The 24,361-nt window shown below is 36.1% G+C and overlaps 1 protein-coding gene across 4 annotated transcripts in view; it reads right to left on the bottom strand.

Moving 5' to 3' along the window:
- Nucleotides 1-24,361, bottom strand: part of ZNF438 (zinc finger protein 438) — a 173,357-nt gene that overhangs the window by 81,418 nt on the left and 67,578 nt on the right. For 2 of the 4 annotated variants that reach the window (XM_032593853.1, XM_032593854.1), the window contains 2 exons: nucleotides 18,536-18,700; nucleotides 12,979-13,056 (listed from right to left, as the gene is read on the bottom strand). The gene's annotated coding sequence lies outside the window, so the exon portion shown is untranslated. Of the gene's footprint in view, nucleotides 1-12,978; nucleotides 13,057-18,535; nucleotides 18,701-23,654; nucleotides 23,683-24,361 lie in introns of those variants that run through there. The other 2 variants (XM_030321191.2, XM_030321193.2) reach the window with 2 other exon arrangements.

Consider the following 24,361-nt stretch of genomic DNA (forward strand, 5'->3'; position numbering starts at 1 on the left):
CAACCGCTGGAGGCCTCAGAGGCCCACGTTACAGAAAGTCACCTTCAGATTAGGAATGCCTTCAATACACCGGTTATTAGCAATAAGTACACTTTGACTAGGTTTAACCTATTATACTTTTTGGAGTCCATTTATTACAGTAGTTTTCACTAACATGAAAACTGGTATCTTTGAGTGGGGAGCAGACCAAACAAAAAAACTAAAATATATGGCCACTGCTTAGCAGCCACACAGCAGCAAATAAAGAAACTGAGTAAAGGATGGGAAGATCATTATGTCGTGTAGTCACAAAACACTTAATAAAAATATTGCCTGCCGAAAGGAACCCATGGTGATAGAAGTAAAAAAAAGTGGTTGCCTTCAGGGGAGCAAAGCAGACAATTAACTGGAAAGAGACATACATCTGGGGTAATGGAAGTATTTTAGATCTTATTTGGGGTAGTGGTTTACAACAGATGTACACGATTGTCAAAACTCACTGAACTGAATGCTTAAGAGCTGTGTGTTTACTGAATGTAAAGTATACCTCAATTATTTTAAATGCCTAAGATAGCTTCAAAGGCACAGTGGTATCTACCAAGTGTATAGCTGGGGGGAAAAGGAGATGGAAAACAGAATACTAGAATAACAATATTACTTTCTGCTCTTACTGAGAATTTACAAGAAAGAAAGGTGCACAGGCAATAACTAAAGAGATTTGAGAGTGGAAATGAGAGGGAACAGAGAATCCAGAAATTTGGGGGCTCCAAGGGGTAGAAACACTGACTATTTCTGGATTTCATACAGTAAGAAAGAAGGCTGAAAAGCTTTGAGCAAAAATGGTCCATTAGGTTTTCTCAGGTAAACAGAGGGAAGTCAGCCTTGCCGCAGATCTGGTGAAGTACAGCACCCAGACAGTTGAGAGAGGGAGGAACAGGGTTAAGGAAGCAAAGGAATAAAATAGGATTTTCTGGTGCACTTTTTGGTTAGAGTGACCATATTAATTTATTGTCCAAACTGGGATAGTTTTCAGAGTGAAAGGGCATTATTACTCACCATGCACAAGAGATATAAACTAAAACTCTCTGCCAGTCTTCGACATGTAGTCACTCTATTACTAGCACATGGAATTAACTGGAAGAAGATAGATCAGAGCCAACTAAGTTTCAGAGGAAATAACATGGACAAAAACCCCACAAGCCTTGCCTATAAGCCTTTGACCCTTAAAACAATGCTCATGCAGCCAAAATTGCAGGGACAGAAAGTAGGAAATAAAGGTTACATAGCCTCCAAGGAGGACATATTCCCCAATGTCGACATGAGTTGACCTTGGAAAAAAACAAACAAGAAAGAACCTTCTGGAAGGCAGAATTAGGTCCTAGAGAATAATGAACAATGGAATTCCCTCTAGAGACCAGGACCAGAGTGTAATCAAGGGATATCTTCTAACCTACGCAAAAATTTCTTCAAAATGTTTCTTGCCATTTCCTGCTTTTGTTATTGTCAATATTCCTAATTCTAAATGTTCCCTCAGCGTTAGGAGATTAAACATAAACTTCTAATTTGCTAATTGGGCCCAGTACAATAAGTTATGGGCGCTGAAACATAACATGATGGTAGTAAGAATAAATCCAAAAAGTCTTTTACAAAGATCACTGACCTGACTGCCAGGAGGCCATGATTCTCTTCCAACCTTCACTATGAGCTGTGTGACCCTGGGTAAATCATGACTTCTCAGGACTTAAGTTCCCTCAATTAGAAAGTGAATAAGAGGATGCCTTCCAGTTCTAATAATTCTAATTTAAAGTTCTTGACCTTGCTGACCCAAAAGAACTACAAAAATCCTCTATAAAATGTCATTACCTAGAGAATACATAATAAACTAGCTGGTCTAGTTTTATAGCAAAAGCTACTCAGCACAATTCTAAAAAGTTATATTGGCAAGAACCATCCTGGCACTCTTTCATGTCTTGAGTTTTCTATATTATTTTGGTTTCATTACAGTACATTAAGGAATAAAATAGAACTTTTTTTTTTTTAAACTGAGAAAAGACACTTGCCTTCCATTTCATTAGGCTTTAGAAACTAATCCAAAAAGAAAGGAGAAAGCGCACTGTACCTAAACATTTTAATTCTTTTATAGTATTTCCAGATTAAAAGTGAGAATATTTTAAAAACCAATTGCAATTTGGAGTAACTTTCAATCTAATGATACCATAATAAAATACTTTATCAGTCATACAGTCAACAAGAATATTCACTGAATCCTAAAAACATTATTTTTTCAGATAATTAAAATTTGAAAAATATATCTGCTAAATTTCAACTTGTGAGGTTCTTTTTAATTTTCTGGAAGAAAATACCATTTGGGACTCTGCCTTCTTCACTGAGAAAAAAAAGATAAAAACTAATATTCTATATTAGTTCACGTATATTATTAGTATATTATTAGTTCACATATATTATTATTATTGTATATATTATTATTCTATATTATTCACGTATAAAAATAAAAGCCAAACATTTTAAGAGAGTAAGGCCCAAATTCTGTTAACTTCAAATCACTGTATGTTGGGACAAAGAAAAAAAATGGCAAACATTTTTCAAGTCCTGCTATCACATACCCGAGTATCATCAGTGAGTTTCTAAATTAATCACATTTATTGTCACTGATTATAAACTATGAAACTATAGATGTTGGACTAATCAACTCCATTGTATCTTGGGAAAAGTTCATTCGATAATCTGTTGAGTGGATTAGTGAAGCAAAAGAAGAAAAATGAGATTAAGTACCGTGAAAATACCTCAAATCTGACAGAAATTTGCAGGTGTACCTCAGAATATACAAAAATTTAAGTAAGTTTAAATGATGGAAGATTTATAAGTGAAATATTTTTTTAAAAACGACTTAAGGAGACTATTTAGATATATTTGACAAGTCTCAGGTAAAGGAAGAAATGCTTTCTTTATGATAAAATTACCCCTTAAGAAAATTCTTCACACATTTAGATGTTTCCGTACCAGCACAGATGTTGAGAAGTCTCTTGTTTGCTTTTATTCAAAACACTTTACATATGACAATTTTTTCCTTCTCTTGAAACTTGAAGACTTATCTTTCCTTCTGTTCTAGGAAACTGTCTTATGTTATTTCTTGGATGATTCTCTCCCATTTTCTCTTGTATTAGTGGGCTGCTACTGGACCTGCTGGTTTATGTCACTAATGACTTCTTCCTCAAATTTATCTTTCAACAGCTCAGTGAATTTTTTTTAGCCTTTAGATTTCTAATTTTGGGAGTTATTTCCCATTCTTTAATTTTCCTTTCCTTTAATTCTCCTTTTTTAAAAAGACTTATTTTCTATGCAAAACCTTCTCACATTTTTAAAGACCTGTTTCTTTTCTTTTTCTTTCTTTTTTCTTTGAGAGAGAGCATGTGTGTGTGTGCAAAACCAAGAGCGGCAGGGACAGAGTGGGCAGAGGGAGAGAGAGAGGATCTCAAGCAGGCTCCATACAGCTCGGAGCTGATCAGGGCTCAAGCAGGGCTTGATCTCATGACCATGACATGACCTGGGCTGAGCTGCTCAGGTGCCCCTATAGTTTGTTTCTTTAGTTTCTTACTGCTGTCTCTATAGTTTCTGTCTCATCAGAGCTCTTCCTTTGTGTCCTTTGGGTTTATTTTATCTCTATCATATTGGAGTCATACCTAAATATCTGGTGATCCTTGGCTGTCTATTCCTACTTAAGTGTAAATTATTAGTACAGCAAGTTGGCAGCTCTGTCTGTGTTGGGGGGTGGGGGTGGGGAAGGGAGCTTGTTGAAGGTGAGTGTCACTGAAAAGCAACCAGGGCAGCAAGCTGGCTTTCTCTGTGGGGGAACCCCTACGGGGACTTTCTCTGGGATCATTCTGTTTCTCTGGAAAATCCTCTAACACTGTGTTTGGTACTTAGAAATCTGGCTCCTGGTGCTCACTGTTCCTGTGTCCCCATCTTCTGGGTTGGGGGAAGGTACTTATCTGGCTGGGGTTAGACAAGGACCTGGGTGTCCAGCTGGTCCTTTTACAGACTTTCAGCTGGTCATCTGTTTCTAGTGCCATGCCTCACCTCCTCCTTCAGCCTAACCTTTAGTTACAGAACCTTCTAAGGTAAAACTGCTTCCTGACACTATCCTCTTCTGTAGGTGCTTAGGTTTCGCCTTCCTCTACTCCACTAAGTCATGGTATCATACACTTTCTGTATTCATATTTATGAGAAGTACTGATGTCACCCACTTTTTATCAAAAAAAAAAAAAGGTGGAATTTTTGTTTCTTATTTCCTTTGTTTTGAATGGACATTTTAACAGGAGAAGGTGGAAAGTTCTTTACACGTCATTGTAAAATCAGAAGTTACAGTTTCTGAGTTACTTCACATACCATTTGTAATGGCTGAATTTACCGCAGTTTTGGTCTTCTCAGTACACATTCCCAAATCTCTTCTTCTAATTCATTTGGAGAAAGACTCCCTCACTCCCTGAGACCCCGTGGGGTTTTCAGTCACTGGATGCACGTCTGTGGCAGCACTGGTGAACACGCCCCAGGCTGGCCCACCAGAATACTCTGTTCCCTGGGCCACAGTGATTATTCACCACATGTGGAGCCAAACTGAGTTGATCCATATCTTCTCTGTGGCCAATCGCTAGATGTGCGGCTCAACAAGTTCTCTTCCTGTTGAGATTGCTAAACCAGGAAGATGACAGTCTCAAGCTGCTGGTGGTCATTTTACTGGTTATATGCCTGTCTGAATAATGACGAATAAAGAAACCAGCAGAGCTGAAAAAGGGTCCAGATGAGATCATTTGAGTTCCTGGCTGCAACCATGCTTGAAGCCAGATGCACCTCTGGAAACCATAGCTATGTAAACAATTAAGTTCCTTTTATTTTCATAAGCTGGCGTGGGCTGGCTTTCTTTCACTTGCAACCAAAGGAGTCCTGATGAATTCATCATTTAATCAAAATGTTCCAAATTAGTAACACTTCAACTATAAAACACCACTTCTTCGCCAAAAATTAAACAGCCTAACTTCTTTTATTAAAATAAAATCACAATCATAAGTAACATATATGTATGTCCCTTCTATCTGAATATTCTCATGTTTCCAGAGTAGAAAGATCTTTGAGAAGGAGGCATATATACTCTGTAGTATTACAAACCCCAGAGTCACTAGCCTACAGAATGATTTTCTTCCAGGTACTTAAAAAGGTCTTGTCATTTCTTTAAACCTTCTCCATCAGTTTTTAAAAAAACTCAAGTTGCATGGTTATCTTACATAAAGGCTATGTGGAAAAACAAAATAATATATCTCAAAATATTTGTTCCATTAGGAGGAAAAGTTTGGTTGATATTCAAATAATTATTCAGCCTCAATCTCTGACCCAGGGACTGGAAACAAGGATAATTTCAACCCAAGTATTTTTGGGAAGGAAGATGGTAATAACATGCCTCCAAGGAGACAGGTGGGGATGCTTAGAAGTCATGTGTTCCTTGGATGTTCTCCCTGGTGTAACTTCCCCATTACTGTCTGCAGTCCATGTGCTCACCAATCCAATGGTCATTGTCTAAGGCTCTAGGTTTGAAGATGTTGCCTGCATCTTTAGTGATTTCGAGTACATTTAGAGGCCATGCAGGTAATCTAAAAACAATGAGTAAGCTAAGCATTCTAAATGTGTTAGAATTACTTTATTTGCATTAAAGAGTAAATCTTATTAAAATTCAGTCTCTCTCACTCTCTTTTTTTATTGGTTCAAGTCCTGGGAGTTTTTCTTTTACATGCATCATTCCTATCTACTGCTCCTTGTTCATCCATGATTTGTTTCATAGAATTATAAATAATAGATTTTTGGCACTGATACTCTCTCTATGTAAAGAAACCGTGTATGAGTAGGAGCTAATAATAATTGATAGTAATAGTTCAGTTTATTGAGCACTTAGTATGTGCCATTCACTGTTCTAAATCATTTATATGTATTAAGTGATCTTGCACTCATTTCAACTCCTTGAGGTAGGTACCATTATCCTCACTTTATAGACGAGGGCATGGAGACACTGAGAGGGGTAAGCAGCCTGTGCAAGATCACATAGAAAATAAGTTGTAAATATGAATGCAAGCACCCTGCCTCAAGGATCTCTGTTCTTAAACTATTACTCTGCACTCCCCAAAGAAATATGCCATCCTATTACAGTTTGAATTGTGTCCCACAAAATGTTAACTTAAAGTCCTAACCCCTGGTACCTGTGAATGTAACCTTATTTGGAAGGGTCTCTGTAAATATAATTAGGTTAAGATGACATTATACTAGATTAGGGTGGGTCCTAATGCAATATGATAGCTGTCCTTATAAGAACAGGAAAACTGGGACACAGAGGAAAGACATCCATGAGATGATGGGGCAGAGTTTGGGGTTATGCTGCCAGAAGCTAAGGAAAGCATGGGGTTACCAGAAGCTACAACAAGCAGGAAGGAGTGTCCCCAGAGGTCTCTGAGGGAGCATGGCTCTGCCAACACCTTGATTTAAGACTTCTGGCCCCAGGGACCGTGAGAGAATACATTTCTGTTGTTTAAAGGTACGCAGTTTATGGTACCTTGTCATGACAGCCCTGGGAAACCAACATACTGTCTTTCCCTTGTATTGAAATATACCATCTTACCAATCTGTCATTTCCTAGTTTCATATAGATGACAGTAGGAATAACATTAACTGTCCTCTGAATTCTATGTAAAGAAAATCAACAGCCAGGGGTGGGGCTGTGAGAATGAAAAACCCAGCCTCCCAACCAGTTGGGGCAGCTAACCTACCCTCAGCTCTAGCTGATCACTGTCACATGAACAGTTCAATTTTCACAAGAACCCAGAAAGTGGATTTGTACATTAGTTAAAAACAAATTAAATTAGTTACTAGTTAAAATAACACTAGTTAATAACTAATTCATGTTTAAAACAAACACTGTGCAAACAGGACACATCCATGGACCAAATCTGACCACAATCTCTGCTGTTTTCTTTACTTTGTCCACTTCCCCTTGACCACTTTCACTTGACCAGGCCCTAACTGGAGTCATCCAGCTACCAGATCTAGGAAGCAGGCACAGTGCGGGTACATGAGAAGCCATGTGGAAGTCAGCGCTGTAGGACTAGGAAACCCTCTTTGAGATACAGAGTGTAGCAGATGCAGAAGAATCCTACACACTTTTGAATCCAAGACTGAACACGTGCACTCCTCTGGATCCGTACCTGGAGTCTAACACTATTCCTCTATTCTGTCAGCTGGCCTAAGGCTTGCTTTTTTTTTTTTTTTTTTTTTTTTTTGTCAGTCTGATACATAAGGGACTTAGAGCTTTACTGGGTAAAGGTTTTGGGTAAGTCTAGGACATGATCTTGGTATATCTCAGATTCACTGCCATTTCATTCATAGCACTGTGTTTATAACGTAAGCATATAACTTATAATTCCTAAATTTCTTATCTCTTATGTGTATATTTGAACGAAGCCTAAGTGGATTGCAATAGCTCAGAGCTGCCTTTCAGTATTCACCATCCTATAACCTGTGAAAGTTGTCCTGAAACCTGGAAACATTTCTGAAAACAAGTTTTGTGAAATTGAAATCAGTTCTACAAAATGTGACTTTATTACTCAGGCTTGTTAGAAAAACTTCTAAAATATAAAGAATTGTTCTGATTATGTTAACATCAACTCTAGCCCAATAGGCCTACTACTATTTGGTAGCCTTAGAATCTTCTGAGTCCTCCTTGGCTATAAACATTGCTTCAGTATCTACAGGAGTTCAGACCTATTTGATACGGTATAGAAACTAATGATTGCTACTGGTAAGTGAAAGGAAGTACTTGATATGTTGCCAGGACTCTCTCTGCTACACTGAGATATTAAATTCAGTGATGCAGTTTGGCACACTACAGTGTTTGAGACCTGGAAAATTGACAAACATTATTTTAGAAAATTTGTAGAGCAAAGTTAAGAAGTGAAATACTGCAAAATCGGCCCAAGTTCATCTCATTTAATGTTTTGGGCTTTTAAAGTTTATTTTTGCTTGAATTAAAAATATCTCAATCTTCCACTTCAAACTGATAAAATCATACTGAAATTCACTAGCTGATATTTCTCACAAAACCCCAAATAGTCAGGAAAGCCAATTTTATCCACATTTGACAGATGAGGAAACTGAAGCTGAGGGCGTTAAATAACTTGTTCAAGGTTGTTAGTGACAGAGGTAAAAGCCTGCACTCAAACCTCCTGATTCTGAGTTCAGTAACCTTTCCCACAAATATGTCATGCAGACTTCTAAGACCAGGCTGTTTAGCCATTAGGATAGCCAGACCTGTGATCAAAATTGCCCTTGATTTCTTTTTTTTTTTTTTTAAATGTTTATTTATATATTTATTTTTTTTTTTTTTGAGAGAGAGAGAGAGAGAGAGAGAGAGACAGAGCGTGAGCAGGGGAGGGGCAGTGAGAAAGGGAGACACAGAACCTGAAGCAGGCTCCAGGCTCTGAGCCGTTAGCACAGAGCCCACCGCTGGGCTTGAACCCAAGAACCATGAGATCATGACCTGAGCCGAAGTCAGATGCTTAACTGACTGAGCCACCCAGGTGCCCCAAAACTGCCTTTGATTTCTGATGTCACATAAATCTTTCAAATGTCTGTAAATCTCATTTGTAAAATGGGAGTTTCTCATTTGTAAAATGGGAGTTAAAATTATAAAACACATATAAAAGTTTCTCATTTGTAAAATGGGAGTTAAAATTATAAAACACATGTGAAGACCATAGCACAGGGTGGGCACTGAACAAATGCCAGTTCCCTTCTCTCTCTTTCTTCTACAAGATCCCTTAAATCTAAGTAGATCGTCCATTCTCTGGTTCAAAATCTGTATGATTGGTGAAACCCTAAATAACTATAGAAAAGTAACTCAGGGGATAGGCAGATACTGAAAGCACAACGATAAGCTCATTGTCACAGACAAAGAAGACCATAGCAGAAGTTGTTGTCATGTATGATTATATAATGGCCAAGAGAGTGGTTTAAAAAAAAAAAATCCATGATCTTGAGTCTTGTTTTTAAAGGGGCAGGTTACATCAAAACATCACGCCTTGAACTCATTCTCTGCCATGTAATAAATATGACTCATTGTCTCCAAACACAAAATATTCAAAACATATCAAACAGGTATGACATACTTCCAACTTAATGGAACTGTTTGAGACTCCAAAAGTAGGTTATCCCAATAGCTATCATGTCCTACATCAGCCAGGAAAGAGATTCCTCAGGACCACATGGCTAGTCAATGCCACAAAAGAACTTAAATGCTAACTCCTTTGTACCTCCTCTCTCTGGCTCACTTGGGTGAGAATGAAGTAGGGGCACGCATGACCGACACTAGGTGGGGATGGGCCTGAAAGAGAGGCAAGAAGTTAAGGGGGCTGCAGATGTGGGCAGGAGGGAAGCATAAGCTCAGAGCTGCTAATGTCAAGAGGCATTCACAGGCCTACTACCACAAAAGCTAAGCAATTAGCAAATCCGATGCTAAAAATATTAAAATGCATAACATGATTTAGAATATTTCTTCCAATTTCAACTTAATGCTAGGGAATTACGTGCCAATAGCTGTCTTACATTTGTGACTCCAGCTCTTGGCACACTCCTGCAGAACTGGGGTTGTGTTATTGCATATGTGGGTGGTTATTAAATGCTTTATAATGATTATGTTAAAGGTTATATTCCTCATACACATAACTTCACTTACTATTATGAGTTAGACGTGTACATGAGTAGACAATGGTCTCCTTCCATTAAATGCAAACTGGCTGAAATTACTGTTTAAGTTGCCAGGTTGTAAGAGAAAAGAGAGCAAATTAATGAGGGTGAAGTTGTATAATCAGTTTATAAAACAAATCATGCTGAGGTCAAGGCTGACATCGCCAACTCCCACACATCTAAGTACCCTTAAAAATGTGACCTTCTCTTTTTTCCCGCCACCACTGCTCTAATTCAAGCTGTTTCTTATTTCTCTTCCATTCACATGTGGTTGATGAATCATTTATCTTGGCAAAACATGAATTCCATCATGTCACCCGTCTCAGAAACCTCTGAGGGCTTCCCACTGCTTGAGACACAAAGGCCCAACTCCAAGGCAAGGCATTCATGGCTCTCCTAAATTTGGCCCATCCTTCTCATTCAGTGGTTCTCAACCACTCGGGGAGCTTTAAAAGATAAACAGGCGTACATCTTGTGCCCCAGAAATTTTATTTATTAGTTCTGGGGAAAGATCTAGGGACTTGTATTTTTAAAAATATCCGTGGATGACTTTTATTCACTGCCAGGGTTGAAGCACTGGTATAATTTTCCCACCTATTATTTCACCCAACATGAACTAAAGCTTCTGTTCCAGCCAGTAATGCTGATTTGTTTGTTTGTACCTCTATTTCTCCATCATGCTGTTAATCCAACTTGGAATATCATTTCCTCTCTTAGCTCTTTATTTAAATTTAAATCTTTACCATTCCTCTAAGACTAACTGAAATCCCACCACCATCTTTATAACCACTGTGAATCATAATGATATTGCCATTCTGATAACCCCAAGGGCATGTGTTACCTTCATGAAGTACTTTATGGCAATTAATAACATATTGTTTGCACTGCGAGTGTTTTTTCCATACTTCACTCCCTGTATTTTTGGCTCCTGGAGGGAAAGTCAACTTTTCCTAGTATCTTTGGTTCTCATTCCCTAGCCCTTTGCACCTATGACAGCATTAAACATAAAGCAGACATTCACTCATGTGCTCAAAGCTTACAATGACTAAACATATTAAAGTCTCCAAAATTTATGAAGTGTATTCTTATAGCCTGACAACATAAATTATCAACCTTTGGCATTGTTGATGCATACACTGATGGGTTTTTCATGGGAAGCATCACTACACCCATACAGAAATGATAATTACTTGTCCACAAAATCTGATAGGATGTCAAACACAGGGTTGGTTGATGCCTATAAATGTGTTTTCTCTATAGACAGAAGTACTTTCCATGTTTATATATTCATTTCTCTTAAGTTCATAGAACAACAGAAAGGGAGAAGTAGTAAAATGTCAATACGGTACTTAAAATGACCCACCCATACGATCAAACAGCTGAAGAGTCGTTTACAATGAACTACTGTGGGGAGGCCAGAAGAGCAAATGCTCCCTTGCCCTCAATTTAGGAGACATGAGAGTATCAGTAACCTACAGGTAAATGTCTTTTATGCAAATACTGAAAGCCAAAACTTCCTGGCATGAGAGCATCCAGCGATATGTTGAGCCACTGCCAGAGCTCCAGCTCAGGCTCTGCTGTGTCTTGAGCAACCCAGAAAGGTACTATCCTGCTTCTAGGGCATGGGAGATGTGACTCCACACTCCAAGCTAAAACTTCTCTGCAAAACAGTATTATGCATGGTAGCTGCCTGTGGTTAAAGTACCACTGGTACATATGAGTTAAATAGTCTTGGGAGGCCTGGCTGAGAATCTAACCACTATTTATAACATTGTTTTGTGGAAAAAAAATGTTTTCCGCATTCCAAACAACAGAATTAGATATGAACTTTTGGAATACAGTTTTTTTCTTAGATTAGGAATTGACTGTATCTTGTTATTTACACTATGGTCAGTATTTTCCTAGGATAAGATGGCAGAGTGGGGGCGGGGGGGGGGGGTGGTCTGCCAAGAGTGCAGAACAGGAATAAATAGTTGCCATGAATACAGACCATATGTGACTATAAGGGTGAAAGACAGATGATAAAAGAAAAATCCAGGCACATTACTAATTTATTAAGCAAATATTTACCAAGAACTATTAAGATTATGCTGAATGACATGAGAAACAAAAATTAAACAAGAAGTTTGGTTTTATTTATAGTCCTCACAACTTATGATGGGAGATAAGACGGACATAAACACAAGTAATAAAGCTGCCTGGTAAAATGTGCTAGGACAGTGATAAAAACAAAATATTGGATGAAGTCAGCAGAGAGAGAGACGGAGACAGAGTGTGTGAAAGCTAGTGCTTCTAGCTAGAGCAATCAGGGAAAGTTCATGGAGGAGCATGCACCTGGGCTGAGCCTGGAGGATTTGCACAAGATTTCAACAAGCAGAGGACACGGTAAGATTGAAGGAGAGAACATCCTAGAAAAAACATGAAGTAACAAACACAGTACACATCAAGCCACAGAGGCATGAAGAATGGTGAGAATTCAGTGAACAGAAAAGAGTCCAGTTGGCTAAGGTGAAGGATATTTTTAGGAGCTGGGTAGAGGGCTTCGAATGCCACGCAATGGAACATGGATTCTATCCAACAGTGAGTGGGGAGCCATTAAAGTGTTTTAAAAGTATTGGAGTTCTATATGCAGATCTATCTGGCAGTGGAATACAGGATGGAGGAAGAGTGAATGAAGACAGAAGACCATCAGGAGATAATTATATTAGTTGACACTGGTCAAGATGACTTTTAAAGCTAAGTTTTTGAATAAATAAACATTTAAGGTTTAAGCACTAGTTCATTACTAAATACCTCCCTTCGATGATCACGAATATATAAATCATTTAGAAAAGCCATACAAAACCTTAAAAAAACTGAAAAACATAGTTTTAGTGGGAAAAAAACTTTTAAAAACATTACGTTTGACATTTAGTCAAGACCTAATGACTAGACTTAATGAAAAATAAAGGAACATTTTGAGGTGTTAATCTCACTTTTAAAATGATACCACGAGTTTAAACATTACAATTTTAGTAAGCATATGAAATTTACAAAGAAATAATCTTTCCACTATTTTCCAAGACCAGTAATTCAATATACAAGGCAACTCTAAGATATTCTGAGAAATTTGAGAGTTCAAAGTGTCACAGATACTGGACTTAATTCTTTAGATGTTAAATCAATCTTAAGCTGTGTTAAAATGGATAAGATCAGACTTACTTGAGGTGATGTGACTTAGTAAATGTCTTCTAAGCTTCAAATTTTCAGTGTTGGATGAGACACGGCATTCATCTTTATCTGAAAAAAAAACGTAATGGAAGTAATGAAATTGAAAGAATTGATAGGTAGCTTATAGAAGCCAATTATATGATTACACCTTAAAGACTATAATAGAGTTATATGAAGTCCTATAAAACTGACATTACTTATACTATGTATAATTTAAGAACCTAAGATAAAAACCTTAAGCTATGCCCAAAGACTTCTAAAATAGGAGATATAATACATTTCCTTCATATATTTTTATGTCAATCTCCTCAAAATTCTGAAAAATATATTATTAGATATTCAAGATTGATTGACACCAAATTCTTTAATATAGCCAATAATCAAGCCCTATTCAGTACTAATATCATGGAGAACAGGGAAAGATGAAATTGCATAAGAGAGTTTCTGTCATCAAAAAACCCACAAACCACAAGAGGAGACAACTCCATATCAAGAAAGATATAATAAGTGCCCCAAGAGGGACAGAAGTGAACCAATACCAAGAATTAGAAAGGTGGCAGTGTAAGAGTTAGAAGAGAAAGAACTGATACACAAAGGTGGCACACTAATCACTGAATTGACAGTGGAGAGCAAAGGAACATATCAACTATCCTTTAAATTCTAGAATTAGATCCATCAATAGATGAATACACAAGATGTACTATAATTAAAAGTACACTTATCTTGATGAGCACTGAGTAATGGATAAAAATGTTGAAACATTATTATAGTGCAAACCAGAAACTAATAGAACACCGTATGTTAATTGTACTAGAATTAAAATTTGGAAAAAAAATCTAGAATTGGAAGAATTCAATACTTTTTTTGAGATGGCTGTGCAAAAACTGGCAGTGTCCACAAAAGGCAGGTTTAAAGTTCTTGGGAGGATAGGAAAGAAGAGTTCTGGGGAAGACAAAAGTTACAAAAAACTTGTTCAAAATAGAGCACAGGACCCAGATGACATAAGGAACTAGAAGCAGGTCGGCAGTAGAACTACGGTTCCACGAGAACAAGGTAGGTTTGACTCCTTGGGAAAAAAAAGAGCATAAGAGTAGGGCTTCACTCAGGATGACAGGTAACAAAACACCATTCTGACTCTCTTTTTCTCTGCTTTATCTGTTTGGTGAGACAGGGCAAAAGACTGGCCACATATGACACCAGTCTCACTTTCTCTTAGAACTTGCCTGCCCAAACCCACATACATTCTCCTGTCATCTACATGGTAAACTCAACAGGGCAAGTTAAGTCAATCCAGTTGGAATAGGGATAAGATTCCATGCAGATATAAACACACTCTTTTACCCAGTTTCCACCCACATAAAGTTGACATTTTTATTCTAAACTGAGTTACGTCATGTCTACTTCTCAAAGGGTTTAGAAGTTGGAAGAAGGAATATATGGTATAAAACTCCAACAAAAGGTATGTAAACCTTTGAATGGAAATCAACCTTAATTATATGGAAAATGAGTTTAGTGTAGAACCTGTCAGCCAAAGTGAAGTTTTAAATTTTCTAAAAACATTCAACAAAGACCTAATACTGAGACTTAATGAGGTTAAAGAACATTATTAGAGATGCAGATTTCTAATTATGGGGTCAATGCCTTTAAAAGATATAGCACTATTCACAATTTTTACTTTTTTGTGTCATTTTGGTGAGTTGTATTTTTCAAGGAATTTGTCCATTTCATGTAAGTTGTCACATGTATTGACATAATGTTCAGAATATTTTACCCTTTAGATACTTCCTGGATCTCTAATAATGTTTCCTTTTTATATCTATATTGTTAATTTGAGCTTTCTCCTTTTTACTTAGTAGGGGCTTATACATTTTATTAATATTTTCAAAGAAACAACTTTGACTTTATTAGTCTTTGTCAGTCTTCTCTATAGAATGCCTTCTTTCTTTGTAATTTCCTTCCTTCCAGTTTATTGAATGAAATTGAACTTCTTTTTCTAGGTTTTTGAAATGAAAAAATGGATGGTTGGCTTTCAACCTTTTAAGCATAAACATTTAAAGCTACAGATTCTAAGCACCACTTTAACATTCTCTCACAGCTTAGATACTAATTGTGGTTGTATTTCTTTGACCAGTACTGGATTATTTAAATGTATGCTGTTTATTTTCCAAACAAACTGAGGATTAAAAAAAAATCTTTATTTCTAGTTTAATTCCACTGTAGAACATATATGATTTCAATCTTTTACATTTGTTGAGATTTGCTTTTTAGCTCAGCATATGTTCTATTTTGGTAAAAGTTTCTTGTACACTTGTAGTGTATTGTAGTCTGCAAGAGTTGAGAATAACATTCTATAACAGCAATAGGTCAAGTTGGTTAACAGTATTGTTAAACATCCTATAACCTTTATGATTTTTAAAAATCTGCTTATTATATCTAGTGGTTCAAAGAAGGTTATTAAATTCTCCAAATAGGATGGTGAAATCATGATTTCTCCTTGTTGTCCTGTGAATTTTAGCTTTACATATTTTGGAGTTAAATTGTCAGGAACATACAAATTTAGAACTATTCTGTCTTCCTATTGAATTGACCCTTTTATCATCATAAAATTCTCCCTTTATCTTCCATAAAACTTCTTGCTTTAAAGTCTACTTTATCTGATATTAATATATCAGATTTCTTTTAGTGTTTGCACAGTGTACCTTTTCTTCCCATATTCTTCTATATAATATATCTTGTGCAAACTAGATATAGTTGGGTCTTTTTTTTAAATGTAGTTCAAAACTTTTTGGCTTTTAGTTGGAGGACTAAACCTATGTATAGGTAATCAGATACTGATATTTAAAATACCTTAATGGTTTTATATTCACTCCATCTAATCTTTTTTCTTCTTTCAATTAATAAATTTTTATTACTGCATTTTATCTCTTGTTAGCATTTTTTTAAAATTCCAATATAGTTAACACACAGTGTTATATTAGATTCAGGTGTACAATATAGTTTTGCACAGAATCTGCACCAGTTTGCATTCCCACCAACAGTGCAGGAGGATTCCTTTTTCTCCACAACTTCGCCAACACATGCCATTTCCTATATTGTTGATTTTAGCCATTCTGACAGGGTTGAGATGATACCTCGCTGTAGTTTTGATTTGCGTTTCTCTGATAACGAGTGATATTGAGCATATTTTCATGTGTCTCTTGGCCACCTGGGTGTCTTCTTTGGAGAAGTGTCTGTTCATGTCTTCTGCCCATTTTTTAACTGGATTATTTGTTTTCTGGGTGTTGAGTTGTATCAGTTCTTTACAGACTTTGGATATTAACCCTTTATTGGTTATGTCATTTGCAAGTATCTTCTCCACTTCTGTAGGCTGTCTTTTAATTTTAATGATTCTTTCCTTTGCTGTGCAGAAGCTTTTTATTTTGCTATGGTCCTAATAGTTTATTTTTGCTTTTCTTTCCCTTGTTTTAGGAGGAATATCTAGAAAAATGTTCTACGGCCAAAGGAGATATAACTGCCTATGCCCCCTTCTAGAATTTTTATGGTTTTAATTCTCACATTTAGGTCTTTAACCTATTTCAAATTTATTTTTCTGTATGGTGTAAGAAAATGATCCACTTTAATCCTTTTACATGTAGCTGACCAGTTTTCTGAAAATTTGGTGAAGAGACTGTCTTTTTCCCATTGGATATTCTTTCCTGCTTTATCGAAGATTAATTGACCAGATAATGGGTTTATTTCTTGGTTCTCTATTCTGTTCCATTTATCTATGCATTTATTTTTGTGCCATTACTATACGGTTTTGATAACTACAGCTGTATAATATAACTTGAAGGCTGGAATTGTGATACCTTCAGCTTTGCTTTTTCCATTTCGAGATTACTTTGGCTATTCAGGGTCCTTTGTGATTCCATATAAATTTTAGGATTGTTTCTGTTAGCTTTTTGTTCAAACATCTTTGTAGTTTCTCATGAAATTATCATACAGATTACAAATACTTCCTTGAATTACAAAACTTGACTTTTACCACTTCCTATACAAGACAATAATTGGTTTAACTCCATTTATACCTATCTGCAATTTGTTCTACTGTTTTCATTTAATTTATTTCTACATATGTTTTAAGCCTGAAAGACATTGTTATTATGGCTTTAAATAGGCAAAAATCTTTTATATTTACTCACATATTTATGCTTTTCATTTTTTTCCCTAAAGTTCTATGGTTCCAATTGGGATCATTTTTCTTCAGACTGAATACCTTCCTTTAGTATTACTGTACTATGGTTCTACCTGTGATAAAGTCTCCCACCTTTTGTCTAAAACTGTCTTTGTCTTCATTTAAAAAACACTTTGCTGGGCATAAAGTTTCAGGTTAGCAGTATTTTTCCTTTCTGCACTTAAACTTTAAAGATGTTATTCCATTGTTCTCTGATTTTAATAATTTCTGTAGAACAATCTGCCATCAATCTTATCATTGTTCCTTTCAAGTTACTATGGTTTCTTTCCTTGGGTTATTTTAAGATTTTCTCTTTATATCTGCTCTTCCTGAGTTTCATTATGTTATACTTACATATGGTTTTCTTTATATAATATTGCTTGGAGTTCACTAAGTTTTTTTTGTATTTCTTGAATCTGTGGATGGCTATCTTTCATCAGCTTGGAAAATCTTTGGTCACTATCTTTTCAAATATTGGTTTTGCTTCTTCTTTCCTCCCAGTACTCCAATGATATGTAGATTAGGTGAAATGATTCAATCCATATGTCTCTTAACCTGTTTTGTTCTTTCCATTCTTTCCCCCCACCCATGCTTCACCTTGTACATTTTCCCATTGAACTGTCCTTCAGTTTACTAATTCCAGTTGTTTATTTTTTAACTGTGCTTACTTTACTATTAAACTCAAATCTTAATTTCAGATTACATTTTTTAGCTCTAGATCCCACCATTCTGTTGCCATTCTTTGTCTTTTCCTCTATTTAGCTGTTTCTTTTATTTCCTTTATATATTCATACGACGATAAAATCGTTGTTTGATAACTCCTATTATCAGTGCCATTGGTGGATCTGCTTCTATTTTCTCTTCTTTCTTGGGCTGTTTGATAGATTTTGACTTTTCACATGTCATATAACTTTTTAGTGTATTCTTAATACCATGAATGTAAGAAACATAAAACTGTGGTAGGTATTATTTTTTCCCAGTGAGGGCCCATCTTTTCCTATATTAGACAGGTAGGGTGAGGAGATGATCTCTTCAATTTGATCAGTTTACTCTGGTATAAGATGTCTCAAATATGAAATCAATTGTGTGGTTTATAGCAACTGCATCCCACCACCATCCCATGTAGACTCTCTCCTAAGCACTATGAGATTACAGAAAATTTCTCTGTATATTTCCACCTCAACTTCCTAGCCTCCCTTCCTGCCCCAAGGTTCAGTTAACAACCCATGGGGGAAGCTAGCTGTATGTCTGAGGACTCTGGTTTCCAGTTCATCATGCCAGACTATATGACCATCAAAACACCAATGGTTTCTCTTTCCCCTAGTAAAGTCTTACCTCCATAGCAAGCTTGATCTTTAGCCAGTGTCCATTTTGGGCAAATACACTTAGGAAAAATGACTGTCAGTATTCTTAGCTCATACGGGCTCTTCCATTTCTGAAATCTCAGTTCATTTTGTCGTCTTTGCTTTCACAACTCTCTGAGATCTTCAATAAATATGGCTGTGGTTAAGAGTAACACAAATATTTTAAAACTCCCCCCACTGAAAAATAGGCATATATGCCCTTCCCTCACCTTGAATATGGGTCACTTCTGTAACTTCTTTGACCAATAAAATATGGTGACTATGACATGACACCAGTTTCTGGACCTAGACCTTAAGACACTGATGAATTTAACTTCATATATCTAGGAATATTCTAAAATCACTGAACTGTCACAAAAGAAAGCCAACTATCCTGATCTGTTAAAAAATAGCAAAAACAGCTTTTGGTTTCATTAATTTTCTCTATTATTTGTCTGTAAACTTCTCTTTTATCAATTTCTACTTATTTTCTACTTTCTACTTACTTTGGATTTTATTTTTCCATTTTCTTAAAGTGAAAGCTCAGAAAATTTTAGGCCTTTCATTTCTAATGTTAGTATTTTAAAGCTATAGATTTTCCTCTAAGCACCGCTTTAAGCTACATGAATATGGTATGATGTGCTTTCATCTTCATTCAGTTCAAATATATTTTCTTATTTTCCTTGTGATTTCTCTTCAAACCATGGTTTATTTAAAGGTATGTTGTTTCATTTCCAAATATTTTGGGGAAGAATTCTAGGTATTCCACACTTACTCATTTCTAATTCAATACAGTAATAGTGAGAGAGCATACTCTGTATGATTTTAATTCTTTAAAATCTTGTTTTATGACCTGACAAATGATTTACCTTGATAAAAATTCCACACATACTTGAAAAGAATGTGCATTCTATTATTGAGTGCAGTATTCTATAAATGTCAATGAAGTCCAATTCATTAAGTGTTGTTGCAGATTTGTATATTTTAATTGATATTCTGCCTATATCAATTGCTGAGAAGTGTTCAAAAGTATCTATAACTGTAGTCACATCTACTTACCCTTTCTTTTCTGTTAGTTTTTGCTTCAAATATTTTGAAGCTCCATTATTGGGCTCAAAGACATTTAGAATTATGATATTCTTTTGATGAGTTTGTTCTATCAGCAGAAAATATCTCTCAGTATCACTAGTAATATTCCTTGATTTGAAGCCTATTTTGTTGGATATTAATACAGGAAGTCCAGTTTTCTTAATATTAGTGTTGTCATGGTATATCTTTTTCAATTCTTTTAATCTGTGAGTTCATATTTGAAGAGGGTTTCTTGTAGAAAGTATGCAGTTAGTAGGTCTTGCTTTTTTATCTAGCCTGATGATCTCTGCCTGTACAGTATTCAGATCATTTACACTTAATGTAATTATGTTATATGGTTGAATTTGAATTAATCATCTTATTTTCTGTTTGTCCCAAACTGTTCTGTGTTTCCTTTTCCCATTTTTTATTGCCTTGTTTGGAATTACTATTTCATTTCATTTATCATTACTATTTCATTTTATCTCCACTCTTGGCTTATTGGATATACCTGTTTCTTTTAGAATTATAATGGTTGCTCTGGTGTTTAAAATATAGACCTTTAACATATCACAATTTTTAAAAAATGTTTATTTATTTTTGAGAGAGAGAGAGAGAGAGAGAGAGAGTGAGCGCACAAGTGGGGAAGGTGTAGAGAGAGAGGAGGAGACACAGAATCCTAAGCAGGCTCTGAGCTATTAGCACAGAGCTCGATGTAGAGCTTGAACTCATGAACTGTGAAATCATAACCTGAGCTGAAGTTGGACACTCAACCGACTGAGCCACCTAGGTGCCCCTAACATATCACAATTTAACTTATAATAATGCCGTACCACTTCATGTATAAGAATTTTACAGCAGGATATATCTGTTTCTTCCTTCCCATCTTTTGTGCTATTGTCATCATAGTCTAACTACGATAAGACTGTCATACTGGAGAATCCAAGTGCAGGCACTCTGGTTCAAAGATCTAGCTAAAACTAACTTTTGAGTGATCCTTGTCAAAATACCATAAGGCTGTCTTGGACCCTCCAAACCAGCCCACATTACAGCTGAATGCCCACCAACTAACCTCAGCTGATGCTACACAGTGAAGAATAACCACCAGCTGAGCCTTCCCTGTTCATTACCCACAAATATGAGGTACAACAAAATGGTTACTGTTTTAAGATTATAAATTTTTAGATAATTTGGTATGGAAACAGAGAACCATAACAGATTCTGGTACAGGGAAGTGGGGTCCCATAATAAAAATCTTAAAACATGTGGCATTGGTTTTGGGACCAGGTGGGAAGCAAAAGCTGTAAGAGCCTCAAGAAGACTGTTAATAAAAGAAGTACATTAGTGAAGTACATTAGTGAAGCACATTAGTGAACATGTTAACAGAAGGAAATTACAACCCCTCTTACACAGTGGTATGCAACGCTTACTTGCATAACATAGAGAAGAGAAAATATACCCAATAAAGTGGTAGATTTGGGTAAGGAGATTTCTAGGCAGAAGATTCAAAGTCTATTAGTCTCTTTTATCTGTGTGTACTAACGTATACATAGACAGAGATGAACTAACAAAAGAATTGTTTCATTTTCAAGCAGAATTTAGAGGAAAGATAAAGGAGCCAGGTCTTGCCCTTTCAAAAGAATAATCATCCCCATTCTCTCCAGACTGAAAAGAAATAGCTTCAGAGTAAATATGAAGTCTAGGGTTTGCTACCAGTAAAGCATGGTTTCAGGATAACAATTACAGTATGACTCTAAAAATACTGTAGTAGAAGTGGAAAATAATTTAAAGTCTAATTCAGTTCTAAAACTCTTAAGAATGTGCTTCTTAGACTATCTTTTCTAGATAAAAGGCCTCTATGAATCTTGGAAGTATGCCTTTTGGGCTCTTTCAAATAGAAAAGCTTCTAAGAAATTTTATGGGTATTGTTTTGTAACACATGGACTCTCAGTCTCAAGTAGAAAAAAAGCCTATCTTAAAAACAAATGTGGGTGTGGCTTCCAAAGGTGTGGATTATAATTTGACACATCAATGCCTTATAATGATTTTAAAAGAATTATGTGAAATTGGATTGAAAGCAGGAGAGAGAGTACAAAATGGAAATACACTTTTAGACTCTCACGCTTCTACAAACAGGAAGCAAGGCTGGAAAGACCACCAATTATAAACATGAACCATTTCTTATAGAAAAATAAAAATGACAGAATTTATAGGTAAGGCCAGAAGTCATGGATAATCATTTTCAAGGATTAAGAATGGCTCTACTAAAGAAACTGTCAACATCAGAATTTCAAAATTACTATGGACCAGTGAAGGTTACATGCCTCCTGTTTCCCCATTTTTGAAAGGAATGCTTACCACAGTTACTCTATGTCTGCCTCTCCGTTATTTGTTGAGTAAATAACTTGTCTCTTGCAAAGAACTACATCTAAGGAGCTACATCTGGGACCTGATTTAAATGACAATATCCTGGACCTTAAGCTTGAGGCTACAGCCACAGTAGGGTAACAATTTTGCATTTTTGGAAAGGATTGAATACATTTTCAAAGTAGAAGGAATGTAAATAATTTGTGGGTAGAGGGTAGATGGTGATAAATTTAAAATGGTCACAAATTCTCTGATACTTCTTCCATTGAGAGGTGATGACTATAAACCCTCTCACTGAAACTGAGAGGACACTGGGATTGCTTTGATCAACAGAATATAGAAGAGATGTGGTGCCAGTGTCCAGTTTTAGGCCTTAAGATACTGGTCTTTCTACTTCCTATCTCTTGGAAAATTCTCTGTACAAGCCCCCAGCCAAAATATTAGAAGTCTGGCTGCTTTAAGACTACCATGCTAGAAAGGTCAAGCAATTCCAGAATTCCACCTCCGCCCAGGCACCATATATATCCGTAAAAATATCTTGGATCCTGCAAAGCAATTCATCCACCAGCTAAATACTATCCAGTGATGTCATTCAACGCAACAAAGAACAGAAAAATCACCCAGCTGAGATCTGCCTTAATTGCCAATCCACAGAATCATAGCTATATAAAACAAAAAAATTGTTGTTTTAAACCACTAAGTGTTGAGGCAATTTATTATGTAATAAAAGATCATTGCAACAATGATTTTTGCAATTTATTTAAGTTGTTACAGAGGTCACAATGTCCTGCCACCACCTTCTACAACCCAACTGGAAGCAAAAGCCTAAATCAAGATATTATTCAGAAGTAATTTGCAAAGTTAATTATAAGGTAAAATTATTTCTTAAAGATAAAAAGGCTAACATTCTCAGGATATTATAAAACGAACACTTTTCAGGGCACCTGGGTGGCCAAGTTGGTTAAGCTTGATCTCCACTCAGGTCATGATCCCACGGGTTTGTGAGATCAAGCCCTGTATCTCTGCACTGACAGTACAGAACCTGCTTAGGACTCTCTCTCTCTGCCCTACCCCCACTCACATGCCTACTCTCTCTCTCTCTCTCTCTCTCTAAATAAACACTAAAATAAAAAATAATGAAAAAAAGTGTTTTCCAAACATAAGAAACTTCAACTAAGTTACTGCAATTAACATTTTCTTCTTACTAAATAAACTATTGTACTTACATAATAAAGCCAAAAGACTCAGGCTCAAGTTGTCCTTTAGTTAATTTAACAAATGATTGTTCAGATACTTTCACATGACTGGAACAAGACCAGAATTACAAATATAAAATTGAACATTTGTAGTAGTATAAAGAAATTATTTTAAAATATAAAGTAAAAAATACTGGTGTATTAAAATAAAATATGAGATATAGAACAGGTGATAGCTGTTACTAAAGTGATAATATATACATATATATGAACATATACACATATACATAAATGTGTGTACACGCAATTGTGTGTATGTGTGTGTGTGTGTGTGTGTGTGTGTGCATTCAAATATTTATTTAAATGGAGGAGTGCCCTGTGCCAGCATGTTTACCACAGCACTGTAAAAGCTAAAACTGGAAATAATTTAAATATACATTAATAAGAATATTATTTAAGAAGGGTATAGAGAAGGGGCACCTGGGTGGTTCAGTCGGTTAAGCGTCCGACTTCGGCTCAGGTCATGATCTCATGGTTCGTGGGTTCGAGCTCCACATCAGGTTCTGTGCTGACAGCTCAGAGCCTGGAGCTTGCTTTGGATTCTGTGTCTTCCTCTCTCTCTGCCCCTTAACCCCTCATGCTCTGTCTCTCTCTTTCGGAAAGATGAATAAACCTTAAAAAAAATTTTATTAAAAAAAGAAGGGTATAGAGAAAAGAAAGACTTCAATTTTTTATTCTACATATTCTATACTTGATATTTGAATTGAATTGCTAGAATGTTTTTGTAACACACATGTACCACTTTTGAAAATTTATAATGAAAACCACACTATTCCAAGTTTAATACCTATGGCCATGTTATACTGTCTTCAGAACCTGAATGATCCCTTGGTCTAAGTACTGGAGAACAGCCAAAATTACTTCTAAGGGAGAATCATAACCCATCAGCACATATTTCTTCAGACTACCTCTATTCATACATGCTGGACAGTCTAATCTGATACTTTTCCTCCTCAGGCTCCCCAACATTCCTAAGAGGATGCCAATCATACTCCCAATCCAGCTATTAAAGTAAATGGCCCCATATCTAACCTATACCTGAGAATAATTACACTCCAGGTACTTGCCTGAGAGTAAAATGCTAAACTTAACTGTTACTCCGTTTTTTACAAAAAGCTTCTGCAGGG

The sequence above is a fragment of the Lynx canadensis genome, chromosome B4, assembly GCF_007474595.2.
Source record: "Lynx canadensis isolate LIC74 chromosome B4, mLynCan4.pri.v2, whole genome shotgun sequence".
NCBI lineage: Eukaryota > Metazoa > Chordata > Mammalia > Carnivora > Felidae > Lynx > Lynx canadensis.